General features: G+C 35.5%; 1 pseudogene; it reads left to right on the top strand.

The window, feature by feature from the left end:
• Nucleotides 1–5,613, top strand: part of LOC143671794 (BTB/POZ domain-containing protein 1 pseudogene) — a 67,020-nt pseudogene extending 61,407 nt beyond the window's left edge.
• The last annotated feature ends 7,870 nt before the right edge of the window (nucleotides 5,614–13,483 follow it).

Here is a 13,483-nt window from a genome sequence, read left to right as displayed (position 1 = left end):
GGAAGGGTACACCATGTTCATGGATTGGAAGACAAAATATAGTTAAGATGTCAATTCTACCCAAATTGATTTATAGATTCAATGCAATACTAATTAATATCCCAGCAACTTACTTTACAGAAATAGAGATACCCATAATCAAACTTATTTGTATGGATGATGTGCACCAAATACTTAAAAATACCTTGACAAAGAAAAAGTAAGTGAGAAACTCATACTACCACACTTGAAAGAATATTACAAAGCTACAGTTGTTAAAACAGCATGGTGCTGGCATAAAGATAGATATACTAAACAATAGAATTGAATTGAGTGTTCAGAATTAGACCCTCTCATCTATGGACAATTGATCTTTGATTAGGCAGTTGAGCCAACCCATCTGGGACAGAGCAGTCTCTTCAATAAATGATATTTGGAGAACTAAATATTCATAAAGAAAAGAATGAAACAATATCCATATCACATATCCAATGCAAAAATTAATTCAAAGTTGATCAAAGACCTCTACATTAGAGCTAAGGCCGTAAAATTTTTAGAAGAAAATATAGAGAAATGTCTTATGAATCTTGTAATAACAGGCAGTTTCCTAGACCTTACCCCCAAAGTATGAGTAATGAAAAAATAAACAGGTAAATGGGATCTCATCAAAATTATACACTTTTGTACATCAAAGAACTTTTCCAGAAAGGTAAGAAGACAGCCTATACAATAGGAAACAATATTTGGAAACCATGTACCAGATAAGGGTTTAGTATCCAGAATATATAAAGAGATTCTTCAACTCAACAACAAAAAGACACATAACCCAATTATAAAATGGGCAAAAGACATGAACATTTCTCAGAAGAGAAAATACAAATGCCAAAAGACAAATGAAAAGATGATCAACTTTATTAGCTATTAGGAAAATGTAAATAAAAACCCCAATGGGATATCATCTAACACCTACTAGAATGACTATTATCAAAAAACCCAAAATGACAAGTACTGGAGAGGATGTGGAGAAAGAGGCTCATTTATCTACTGTTGGTGGGAATGTAAAATGGTATAACTGCTCTGGAAGGCAGCTTGTGGTTTCTCAGGAAGCTAAGTAGAGAGTTCCTATATGATCCAGCCATCCCATTACTAGGTATACATTCTGAGGAACAGAAGTCAAGGACACAAATACACATTTGCACACTGATATTTGTAGCAGCCCTTTTTATGATTGCCAAGAAATGTAAACAGCCCAAATGTCCATTAACAGAGGAGTGACTAAACAAGCTGTTGTATATACATACAATGGAATATTATGCAGGTGTAAGACAGAATAAAATCATAAACCATGTAATAATGTGGATGAAACTTGAGGAAATTTTTCCGAGTGAATTTTCCAGAATCTAAAGGACAAATACTTCATGGCCTCACTCACTGATATCTCAAAGTTAATGAGTGAACTTTGAGGATTGAAATTAGGAACACAGTTATCAGGAGATAGAGATCGGGTAGAGATGGGACACTTAGTGATGAAGGAATACAGAATATACAAAAGGCCTGATTGTAAAAATTCAGAAATGGATAGCACAATGCCACCTGAATGTAATACAATAATAATATAAGTACACTGTATGAAACTGAATGCATGATTAAGGAGAAGGGATGGGGCACATATGAAAACAGAAGGAAAGATAGAGGTAAAGACAGAGATGGTATATGTTAGGAATGTCTAGAGTGGACAATTGTGATTAAGTGTACAAATATAAAAAGACATTTTTCATGAAGGAGAACAAATGAATGTCAAATTGCATGGTGTTGAAAATGGATGGTATACAAGAAAACATGCTATCAATGCAAACTTGGGTCTATAGTCAACAGTAGATTGTAATATGATTTCACTGAATGTCACAAAGGCAATATGCCAAAACTAAATGTTAACAGGGGTCATGGGGGAAGGGTGTGGATTCTCCATGAAAAAAAAGGAAATGTCTTCACACAGATTGTGGTGGTGAAGGCATATCTAGTTAGGTTGGGTTGTATAATGTGTGAATGAAACTGTTTAAAAATGAACAGAGAGTAACAAGTTCCAAAGAAAATGTGGAGAAAGAGATGTCCCTATTCACCTGTTGTTTGGAAAGCTGAGAAGTTCAGCCCCTTGCATGGCAGTGTGGTGGTTCCACATGAAGCTAAGGCTGGTTTTCCCATATGATCTTGAAACCTCAGTACTCAATATATGCCTGTAGGAACTGAGTGTGGGGACAGGAATGCACATTTGAACACTGAGAATTGGAACAGGGAACTGTGGTGTATACATACAACATTCTACTGAACAGCCACAAAAAGGAATGGAGTTGTGAAGCATACACACTAACTGAATGAATTTTAAAGAATGTATTTTGCATGAAACGTCAGAAACATAAAGACAAATATTACCATACCTCATTCATATGGACTAACTATAATATAAAATCTTGGTGAACTGAAGTTGAGAGCATAGGATATCAGGGCATAAGATATCAGGTTGGGGTCTATTGTAAAAAGTCCTAGATTGTAACCTCTTACAGGAATCACATATATTCAGGAGTTGTAATTGTTATTTCTAAATTATGAGATACTGAGATGTTTGTATATAAGCTGGTTGTTCCCAGAAACTTCAGGTATTTATGTGACGCCTGGGGTTCAGAGTTAGATCTCTGAAGCTATGAAAGTTATAACTACCCCATACAGGAACTTTTTAAAAAGTTGAAAAAGGGGGCGGGCCACGGTGGCTTAGCAAGCAAGAATGCTTGCCTGCCATGCTAGAGGACCCTGGTTCCATTCCTGGTGCCCACCCATGTAAAAAAAAAGTTGAAAAGGGGATCAGACTTTGACTAGAGTTATGAATTAAGCTGATCTGGGTAGGACTGAGGTAGATCAGAATACAGGGTAAAAGATATCATCTATATTTCAAAATTCCAACTTCTGTGTGAGACCAAAGGGAGAGATATATATTTGATACAAAATTTATATTTTAGGTACAGCATTACCTAATTCAACTTGTATTAACAGTTTAGTTGAACTCTGTAAGTGCATGGAGACTTGAATAGTGTGTGAGATCTTGTTGGTTGTCCAGGCTAGTGTGATGCCCAGATATATCCCAGAGTAATTTGTTCAGTGAATAAAAAACTATTTTCAATGTCCCCTTGGGGGGCTGAGGAGAAAGGAGGAAATATTTAACTTTTCAATTTCTGAATTCCTGATATTCTTGCAAGTAATGATGAGAACCAATTCAATAGGCTGAGCCCTCAATCTTGGGGTTTGCCTCTAAAAAATATTATACTTGCAAAGGATAAGTTAAGCCTACTTATTATGCCTAAGAGTCATCCACAGACAACCTCTTTTGTTGCTCAGATTTGACTTCTCTCTCTAAATCAGCTTGGCATATGAATTCACTGTCCTCCCACTCTACATGGGACATGACTCACAAGGGTATAAATCTCCATGATAATGCAAGACAAAACTCCTGGGTTGAGACATGATCCAGCATCATGGGAATGAGAAAGCCTTCTTGACCAAAAGGGGGAGGATAGAAATGAGAAAATAAAATTTCAGCAGCTGAGAGATTTCAGAGTCAAGAGGTTAATCTGGAGGTTTTTCTTATGCATTATATAGATGTCCCTTTTTAGTTTATCGTGCATTGGAGTGGCTGAAGGGAAATACCTGAAACTGTTGAGCTATGTTCCAGTAGCCTTGATTCTTAAAGATGAGTGTATAAAAATAGAATTTCTACAATGTGACTGTATGATTATGAAGCCCTTTTTTCTGATGCTCCTTTTATCTAGTGTATGGACAGATGAATGAAAAATATAACACATAAATAATAGAGGGATAAGGGCTAAAATAAATTGTGTAGGTTGAAATACTAGTGATCAATTCGAAGGAGGGTTAAGCACTACGGGATATATGTGTTTCTTCTTTTATCTTTTATTTCTTTTTCTGGAGTGATGCAGATGTTCTAAAAATGATCATGGTGATGATTACACACTATGTGATGATATTGTGAGTCATTGATTATACACCATGTATGGGCTGTGTGTGTGTGAAGATTTACCAATTAAAATATTTTTAAAATGAGTGGATTGAGATGGCAAGGTGGCACTGACCTCTGTGGGTGGCCTAATTGATGGTGAGTGCCCCACAAGGGTGTTCTCCTTAGCCTGGGGACCCTAACCACTAGAGAATAGCTTTGGTTGGGCCAGTTGTATTGCAGGAGCAGAACCAGGTGTCTGAGAGAGAGCTGGGCCCCATGGTGTCACCACAATTACCATCCCTTCTGGGGCTCCTGTTCCTCCTTCAGGAGGAGCTGCTTTACCACTGGCAGGCTACCAAGGAATCGATTAAGATGAACTTTGCCTTCCCTTTCAATTTGGAGCTGCTGCAAAATGTGCACTTCCTGCTGGGGAAGGGCCATGGTGCCACCACCACCAGGGCCCCACAGTTCCTCCATGCCCATCATTTCATGCTGGCAGTGGACAACTTGGTCTTTAATAAGATGTTCAATGGTGCCATGGCTACTACACCCACCAAGATTGAGCTACCAAGTGTGGAACCCACAGCCTTCCTGGTGCTGTTGAGATTTCTCTATTCAGATGAGGTACAAAATGATCCAGAAACAGTTATGGCCACACTTAATACTGCTAAGAAATATGCACTCCCAGCCTTGTAATCAAGTGTGGAATTTCTTACCAAATGTCTTTGGGCAAATAATGCCTTTATGCTTCTTACTCAGACTTAATTATTTGATGAACCTCAGCTTAATAGTCTTTGTCTAGACATGATAGATAAAAGCACAATGGATGCACTAAGTGCAGAAGGATTTACTGATATTTATATAGACATACTCTGCGCCATCCTAGAGACAGTCACACTTAGTATTCGAGAAAGTTGACTTTTTCAAGAAGTATGCTGGGCAGAAGCAGAGTGTCAGAGATAATAGTTGCCTGTGGCTTTTGGACACAAACAGAAAGTTCTAGGAAAAGCACTTTCCTTAATTCTGTTCCCACTGATGACAATTAAGGTGTTTGCAGCAGGTCCTGCTTAATCTGGAACTTTGTCAGATCATGAAGTGGCAAATCTCTTTATTTAACTGTTAATCCTACACCCTGAGTTCATTACCTTGAATGACCAAGATGCTGCCTCAGAGGAAAGAAATACAGAATCAATAAATTCCAGCAAGTAGAGATCCATCGGGGTTACAATGGAACAAATGATCAAATTAATAGAACTGTTATAGTCAGATTTGGCTTATGTGGATTTATTCACGGTCCCATGGATTACCAAGTGAATATACAGATCATTGAATACGGAAAAAAAAACTTGGGGGCAAAATTATACTGGATTTAGTAGTGATGGGCCCTTTATCACATTCAAGGTCATGTTCAAATAACCAGTAGAAATCCTACCCAGCATGTGATCCACAGCTTGTACAATACTTAAAGGTCCATATTCCAACTATGGCACAAAAGAATTGAAGAAAGTAGTGCATGAAACACCTACTGATGGTAAGGCCATATTTTTTCCTTTTTTAGCTACCCTGACAATGATAATGGTACCTCACTAGAAGATGGGCAAATACCAGAAATAAAATTTTATACATAATTTAGTATCATGATGCCTCTTGGCTAAATAGAAACATATGTTCTAGTCTCAAAGACATAAATAACTGGTCACAAAAAATAGTTTGAGGGCTGGCCACAGTGGCTCAGCAGGCAAAGTTCTCACCTGCCATGCCGGAGACCCAGGTTCAATTCCCGGTGCCTGCCCATGCAAAACAAAATGTTTGAGTGTTATGAATATTTATCACTTTAAGAAACATTTTAGTTTCATAGACAAAATGAAAAATGATGATTTACTCTGCATGACTTAAAGTCTGGGCTGAAATGAAAATTGAGCTTATTAAAAAAAACAGCTATTTCAACTTGTATAATTTTACGGATCATCTGATTTATGATCTTTTGATAGTTTCATAATTAAAAGAATCACATTGTATATAACTGTTTTGTTTTAACTATTTTGAAGTTTGGGTGAGGTTAGATGGGTTAATATTTCTACAGAATTCATATGAACTCAAATAACTAATGTCAGAGAATTAAGAAAACTTACTCTTCATATTCGAAGTTTGGAAATCTTGAACAACTGTAAAGAAATAATCTGGTTGTTAGCGTATGAAATAATGCTAATAATAGAGCTTATAAATATCCAAGTAAACTTTCAATGCATTTACATAAAATGATATTTTGTAATAGTAGAGTAATATCTTACACAGGACAGTTTTAAACCACAAATAGAGTTTATATAAATTCACTATAATGTGAGATAAACAAAGGATCAAATGAATCCTAACACTGGATTCTTTATCACTAAATGACAACTATTTAATCTATCTGTGTGGGGCTTGCTTGAGCTAATTCCTGAGATTGAGATATTAGTGATGCTGATAGTGGTGGTGACTATGTAAACAGACATCAGTTCAACCTTGTGGTGATAATCTTACTTAGAAAGAAGCTGAGTAAAATGCTAACATATTTCTAACTACCACTTTAACATTTTAAAGATATCCAACTGAATCACTTCTGCTGAAAAGTATGGCTTTCAGTCATATACAAAATTCTGTTCAAGAAATAAGATACTTAATGCTTATAGCATCATTGATATCACTGGAGCAGCTGTGTTAGGAGATAAGAAGTAAATCTGGTAGAATGGCACTTATATACTTTTATATGAACAAATTATTTTACATAAATGAAATAATGTACATTTTTTATTTTGAAATGATTATCTTATGAAAATCTGGTGTCATTAAGGTTAAATATATCTAATAGTTGTGGAATATGTTTAAAACTCAAAATTCTTTTAAATATCTACTTAAAGAGATTTTTTTCTAAATAATAGTAATTAAGATATAAATCTTTTCCTCCAAAGTAATATTTCCTTTAATTTTATTTCACTTTATTTTCAAGAAAACAATAAAATATGTGGGTAGCAGTGGTCTGTAGAAACTATTAAAGAAAATGCATAATTTTCTATATCTGGTACTAGTGACCTCATGGATATAAACCTCAGTTAACTGAAATAGCTATGGAACATGTGGTTCTGATTAACTAAAGAATAACCAGAAAATACTCTGTAGAAACCATTATGGAAAATATGTATGCCAATAAGTATGATGTACCAGAGATAAGTGAACTTTTTTGACATTTGAGACATTTCAAATGCCTCGAATATGTTGTACTGAACAAGAAAGATTATAACCAAATGTAGCCATAAGAAGGTACATGAAACAGATTCTACTGACATTGGGACAGTCACTGGAATTTTTAAAAAACAGATATCTATTATCCTGCAAAACCAGCCAATAAACAAAATAAGTGGATTAAAACTTCCAGCCAAAAGGCAAATTGCCAAAAGGCAAATTGACATGGTGGATAAAGAAATTTGATATGACAATATGCTATTTATGAGAGGCTCATATTATATCCAAATAACAAATAGGTTAAAAGTGAAAGTATGGAAGAGTATTCCATGGAAAGCATATCCAAAATGTTATCGGGGTGCTTATACGAATATCAGACAAAATAGACTCTAAATTTTAAAATGCTATAAAATATAAACAGGAAAATTATAGGTTAAAAAAGGAACAATTCTACAAGGTAATTTCAAACTTATAAAAACATATGCACCTAATGACAGGGTACCCAAATATATGAAGCAAACAGATAAAATGAAAGGGAGAAAGACAATTCTATAATAATTGTTTGAGAGTTCAATGAGCCAATTTCAATAATGGGTAGAATATTTATATATAAGTTCAACAAGGAAATCAAGGACTTGAACAACACTATGAACTGACTAGATCTAACAGACATATATAAAACACTTCCAAAACCAACAGCAGAATACACATTCTCATGTCCACATGGATCATTCTCCAGATAGACTATATGATAGGGCACAAAACATGTCTCAATAAATTTTAAAAAATAGAAATGATGCCCAGTATTGTCTCTGACTAAAATGGAACGGAGACTGAAATAAATAATGAAGGAAAAGTGGAAATTGACAAATATGTTGAAATCAAACAACTCCCTCTTAAACAACCAATGGGTTAAAGAAATAATGAGTGAAGATAGAAAATACTTGGAGATGGACAAAGCAAAATTAAAACATGCCTAAATATATAGGATGCAGTGAACACAATTCTCACAGGGAAACTAATACATATAAGTACTATGTTAAAAAATAAATAAAATTTCACATTATAAACTATCTTCACATAATGAGGACCTAAATGAAGAAGAGAAATGCAATTGTAAGTTAGTCAAAGAAAGGAAATAATTAAGATTAAGGAGGAAATTAAATGAAATATAAAATAGGAAAGCAATTGAGAGAATAAAAATCCTAAATGTTGGTTCTATGAAATGATCAATAAAATTGACAGAACTTTAGATGGAGCGTCAAAGAAGGAAAGACGCAAGTAAATAAAATCAAAAGCAGAAATGGTGCCTTAATGATTTACCTTAAAGAAATAAAAAAAAGATTATGAGAGAATATGATGAAAAATTTTAGAGCAATGAATTAGATAATCTAGATGAAACAGAAAATTTCCTAGAAACACAAAAAGCTACATTGAATAAAGAAGAAATAGAAATTTTCACAAGAAATGTAACGTGACAAAATTGAAAAATAACCCAAAAATCTTCCACCAAAGAAAAATCTAGGACCAGTTTGCTTCCATGGTGAATTATATCACATACTTAAAGAAAAAGTAATACCAACCCTTCTCAAACTCTTTCAAAGTTTTCAATAAGGAGTATTTCATTTTAGGACGAGGCAGCATTTCATAATTTACTATATGAGGCCAGAATTACCTTGATACCAAAGGCAGTTAAAGACATCACAAGAAAAATGCAGATTAATTTCCTTTGTGAATACAGACTCAAAAGTTTTTAAGAAAATACTAGAAAACAGAATCCAGTGGAATATTAAAAGGGTATACACTATGATTCCAGCAATGAAACAGTGCTTCAGAATAAGATGAATCAATGTAACACAACACATTAATAGAATTAAGAAAAAATGATGATCTCAGTTGACAGAAACTGAAGAAAAGACATTTAACTAAATCCAACCCACTTACATGAGAAAAACAATCAGAAAACTAGGTACAGAAAATAATTTCCTCAACATAATAAAGGGCATCTATAAAAATTCCATACCTATCATAATATTCAATGGTGAAAGACTGAAACTTCCCACCCTAAGATCAGAACAAGAAAATGATGCATACTGTCACTATAGTTATTCAACATTGTACTAGAAGGTCTTCTTAGATCAATCAGGCAAGTGAAAGAAATAAAAGACCTCCAAATAGGAAAGGAAGAAGTTAAATTATGCCTATTCAATGATGACATTATCCTATGTACAAAAATTTATGAAAAATTCACAAGAAAATTACTAGAGTTAATAAATGAATTCAGCAATATTACGAAGTAAAGGATCAACATAAATAGTCTGTGTTTCTATACAAGAGTAAAGAACAAGCTAAAAAGGAAATTTAAAAATCAATTCCATTCCTAACAGCAACTAGAAGAATAAATTATCTAGGAATGAAGGTGAAAGCTACAAAACATTGCTGAAACAAATTCTAAGATGTAAATAAATGGCAAGATACCCTATATTCATTTATTGGAAAATGTAATATTGTTAAGATCTAATTTTAAATGCCATCCCTCTAAAAATTATAGCAAACTCTTTTTGAAGAAATGGCAAAATCAATACTCAAATTCATATGGAATTACAACGGGCACCAAATAGCCAAAACCGTCTTTAAAAGAATGACAATGCATAACTCAAGATTGGAAAACCTACTACTAAGCTACAGTAATCAGTGTTATACTCACTTAAGGATAGAAATATAGAACAAAGAATTTGGTTTAAAAATAACCCATCTATTTTAGTTTCCTAGGCTCCTCAAAGCAGATAACATGAAATGGATTGGCATTAAACAATGGGAATTTATTGGCTTATGAAGTTCAGAAAAATGTCCAAAGCAAGGCACCATCGAGAAGATGCTTTCTTTCTCAAGACTGGCTGCTGGTTATCCTGTATCCTTTGCCACATGGCAAGTAACATGGTGGCATTCACCTACCTCTCCTTTCTTTCCCAGGATTCACTGATTACAGCTTCTTACTTCCATAGTTTCTCTCTCTCCCATTCTGTATTCATCCCATTTATAAAGGGCTCCAGCAAGAGGATTAAGATTCATCTTGAATGAGGCAGTTCATATCTTAACTGAAAAGTAGTCTCATCAAAAGATTCTACTTAAAATTGGACCACACCCACAAGAGTGAATTAATTTTGAGGAAATTATTATCTGGGGTACATATATTTCCACACTACTGCATTCCACTGTTTGGTCTCCAAGAAGGCATGTTTTTTTTTTTCTGTGTGCAAAGTATATTGAGTCCATCACAATATCTCCAAGGCCTTAAGAAATTTCAGTTACAATGCTAAATAAACTCTCATTGAAATTGGTTGTAGGTGTGGTTTGTCCTGGGGCACAATTTGCCTCTATTGGGTCCATGAGACTGAGAGAACAAGTTATCTGAGTCCCATATACAAAGGAGGGATAGGCATAGGATATACATTCCTTTCCCATACAGAGAAATTGGAAGGAAAACAGGTGTCATGGGTATCAAACAATTCCAAAACCCTGTAGGGCATTACTCCACTAGATTTCAGAGTCTGAGAGTCATATATGGAATGATATTTTGTCCTCCAGTACTAACATAGCAGCAACCCCACCTTTTCCAAGTGATTGTGCAGCAGCCATGTTCCTCCTGAACAATGATGTGAAGGCTCCAACCTCTGAGAACACTGGCATAATGGCCAGACATAATTAATTTCTCATTAATGGTAATCATAACATAAAAGAATAAAATAATTTGGATTTGACCTCTTTAAAGCCATGTTACAATAGCACTATGTTACAGCATAGACTAACTACAATAAATTTCATAGGCAAATGCTGCAAAAAGGAATTGTCAAGGACAACCAAATCATCAGGGAGATACTATTATAGAAAGAAATATGGAAAAAGTAAAACCTATGCATTCTCGAGCTGGGGAAATTGCCACAGAATGGGTCCATGGATCCAATGGACCTATTGTGAGATGGACCTGAGCTAAAATTTCAGCAATCACCTGACCTCCATAATACCCTTCTCTGACTGGTGGGCCAGAGTGATATTTTATGCCTCCTGGAATGAATGTAACTTCTGAGCCAGTGTCTATTAATCCACAAAATTTCTCATCTTTTCCTTTCCACAATGCACAGTTACCCTGGTAAAATGCCATAGGTCCCCTTGGGAAGGTTGGGAGGAAAGTTGACAGTGCAAATTTTTAGTAGTATAACAGGGTCCTTTCACAAGGGGATCTGGCCTTCCCCTCCTTCAAGGACGTCTGGGTCAGTAAACATTCTCAAGTCTGGGAATTGATTATGGGGCCTTGACTCTCTGTTCTTGTAATTCAAAGTAGACTATTGTTCACTTGATCTAGAACCCTTCTGCCTATATAACTCAAACAAGAATTTAGACGACTACCCATATATTTTAATTCTAGGTACCATGATCTACCAGCCAATGCCATAAGTCTCTTTGAGTCAGATAATTTTGACTACTGCTTTGAGTCTGCTGTCCATTACAGTTGCCATGTCTAACTTATCTATGGTGATTAACTGTTGCCACATGGCTTCTGCCAACTTGGGATCTGATCATCCCCATCCCTATTAGAATCCCAATGGGGATTCTAGCTTTTCTAGTTTAAGGATTCTAGCTCATTGATAGCAGTTCACATGGTTATATCCAACCTATAGAAAAGGGTGACTACAGAGCTCTTCAGGGACCATGGGGTTAGTCTCAAATTTATTCCTCAAAGTTCGGGTAAAAGGCATGTCCTCTGGACATTCCTGGGGTGTGTGAGCAGCTTTTCCATGATAAGTTCACTATAACATTCCACTCTCTAAGCCTTTGGATCACCTCATTTACATTATATCAGGGCAGTTCTTAACATCTGAGTTCAGGAAATGTTGGCCACCTTTTGATCTATGTTTCACCCAACCATCCAAACAAATTGTTAATGTCCTATATAGCTTCTTGAAATACAACGCTGAATGCAGAATCTGTGCTTAGTGGGCCCACATCAACAAATTCAGTCTGATACTCTACTATTTCATCCACCATTATCCCACACACTTAATATTCATTCTTATGCATAATTTCCTGATTTCTGTCTATATAAATTGGAAAACCATGCAATTCTTTTGGAGTATAGAACACCTCCTCATGGGTCACACTTTGTACTGAAACTGTCAGGGCTTATTGGGAATTTAGTCTAGTTGTAAGTCTTGAATAAAGGAGGGGTAGTCAGGGTGGGTTGTTAAAAGAATTATAAGTGTCTTTCAAGAAAATTACCTCAGGACATTCCATTGCGGTTTCATCTGGTGAAAAATGATTAATCTCTCCAGACAGAGGAGTGAGGGCTGTTTCCCCAGGTGAGGTGGTCACAGGTTTAATCTCTTTAGGTGGAGGTTGGGTGGCGGACTCCTCAGGGAAGACTAGCATCTGGGAATCTGGAGATTAAGTGGCTGTTTCCTCAGGATGGGCCATTACAGGTATATATAGCAAAGACTCAGCAAAATCCAGGATTTCCATGCCCTCACTACCATCATTATCATTTTATATGTTCCCATCCTATGCTTCAGGAGTCCATTCTTTTCTAATCAAAGCCCTTAATTTAATAGCAGACACCCTGCAAAATTGATAATATAGATTGTGTTATAAATCTGCAATTCATACAATGAGACTCTGGGTCTGATTTTTAGAGATCTCAAGTCTGTCACCACAGGGTACAAGATTTTCCTTCTGGGCACACATAGAATTTTTTTACATCTTTCATACAGCATTTAAGTTGCAAATTTGAAGCCCTAAGCACATCCCTTTTCCATAACTGTATCCCACATATCTAAGAACAACATCGTTTTGCCTCTTAACTCCACAAACTTATGTTAAGGTACCAAAAACTATCACCCAAAGCCTAGCTTCATGTAAGAGCATAATTAATAAACCCAAATGGTGATATTTTGTTTAACTGTACTGCTAACTCATGCCATGGACAGTCAGTGCATCTTGATTATTGGAGATAGAGTCATTAGTGCCATTCAATCTAATCAGAGTAGAAAACCAATTCTAAAAACCCATTTTTAAGATTCTGTTTCTTAAGAACTGCTCCAAGTGCCAAGCTGTGTTAGTAAAGGTTTTCTACAGAAACAAAACCAACAAGATATATCTATACATATATATGAGCTTTTACAAAAATGTCTCACACAACTGTGGGGATGCATGAGACCAAATTCTGTAGGGCAGGCTACTAGCTGACAACTCAAATGAAGTTCATTGATGAACTCCCAAGGG

Source organism: Tamandua tetradactyla, chromosome X, assembly GCF_023851605.1.
Source record: "Tamandua tetradactyla isolate mTamTet1 chromosome X, mTamTet1.pri, whole genome shotgun sequence".
In the NCBI taxonomy this organism is placed as follows: Eukaryota; Metazoa; Chordata; class Mammalia; order Pilosa; family Myrmecophagidae; genus Tamandua; species Tamandua tetradactyla.
Note: the sequence above shows the minus strand (reverse complement) of the source record. Positions and strands in the feature narration are given on the sequence as shown.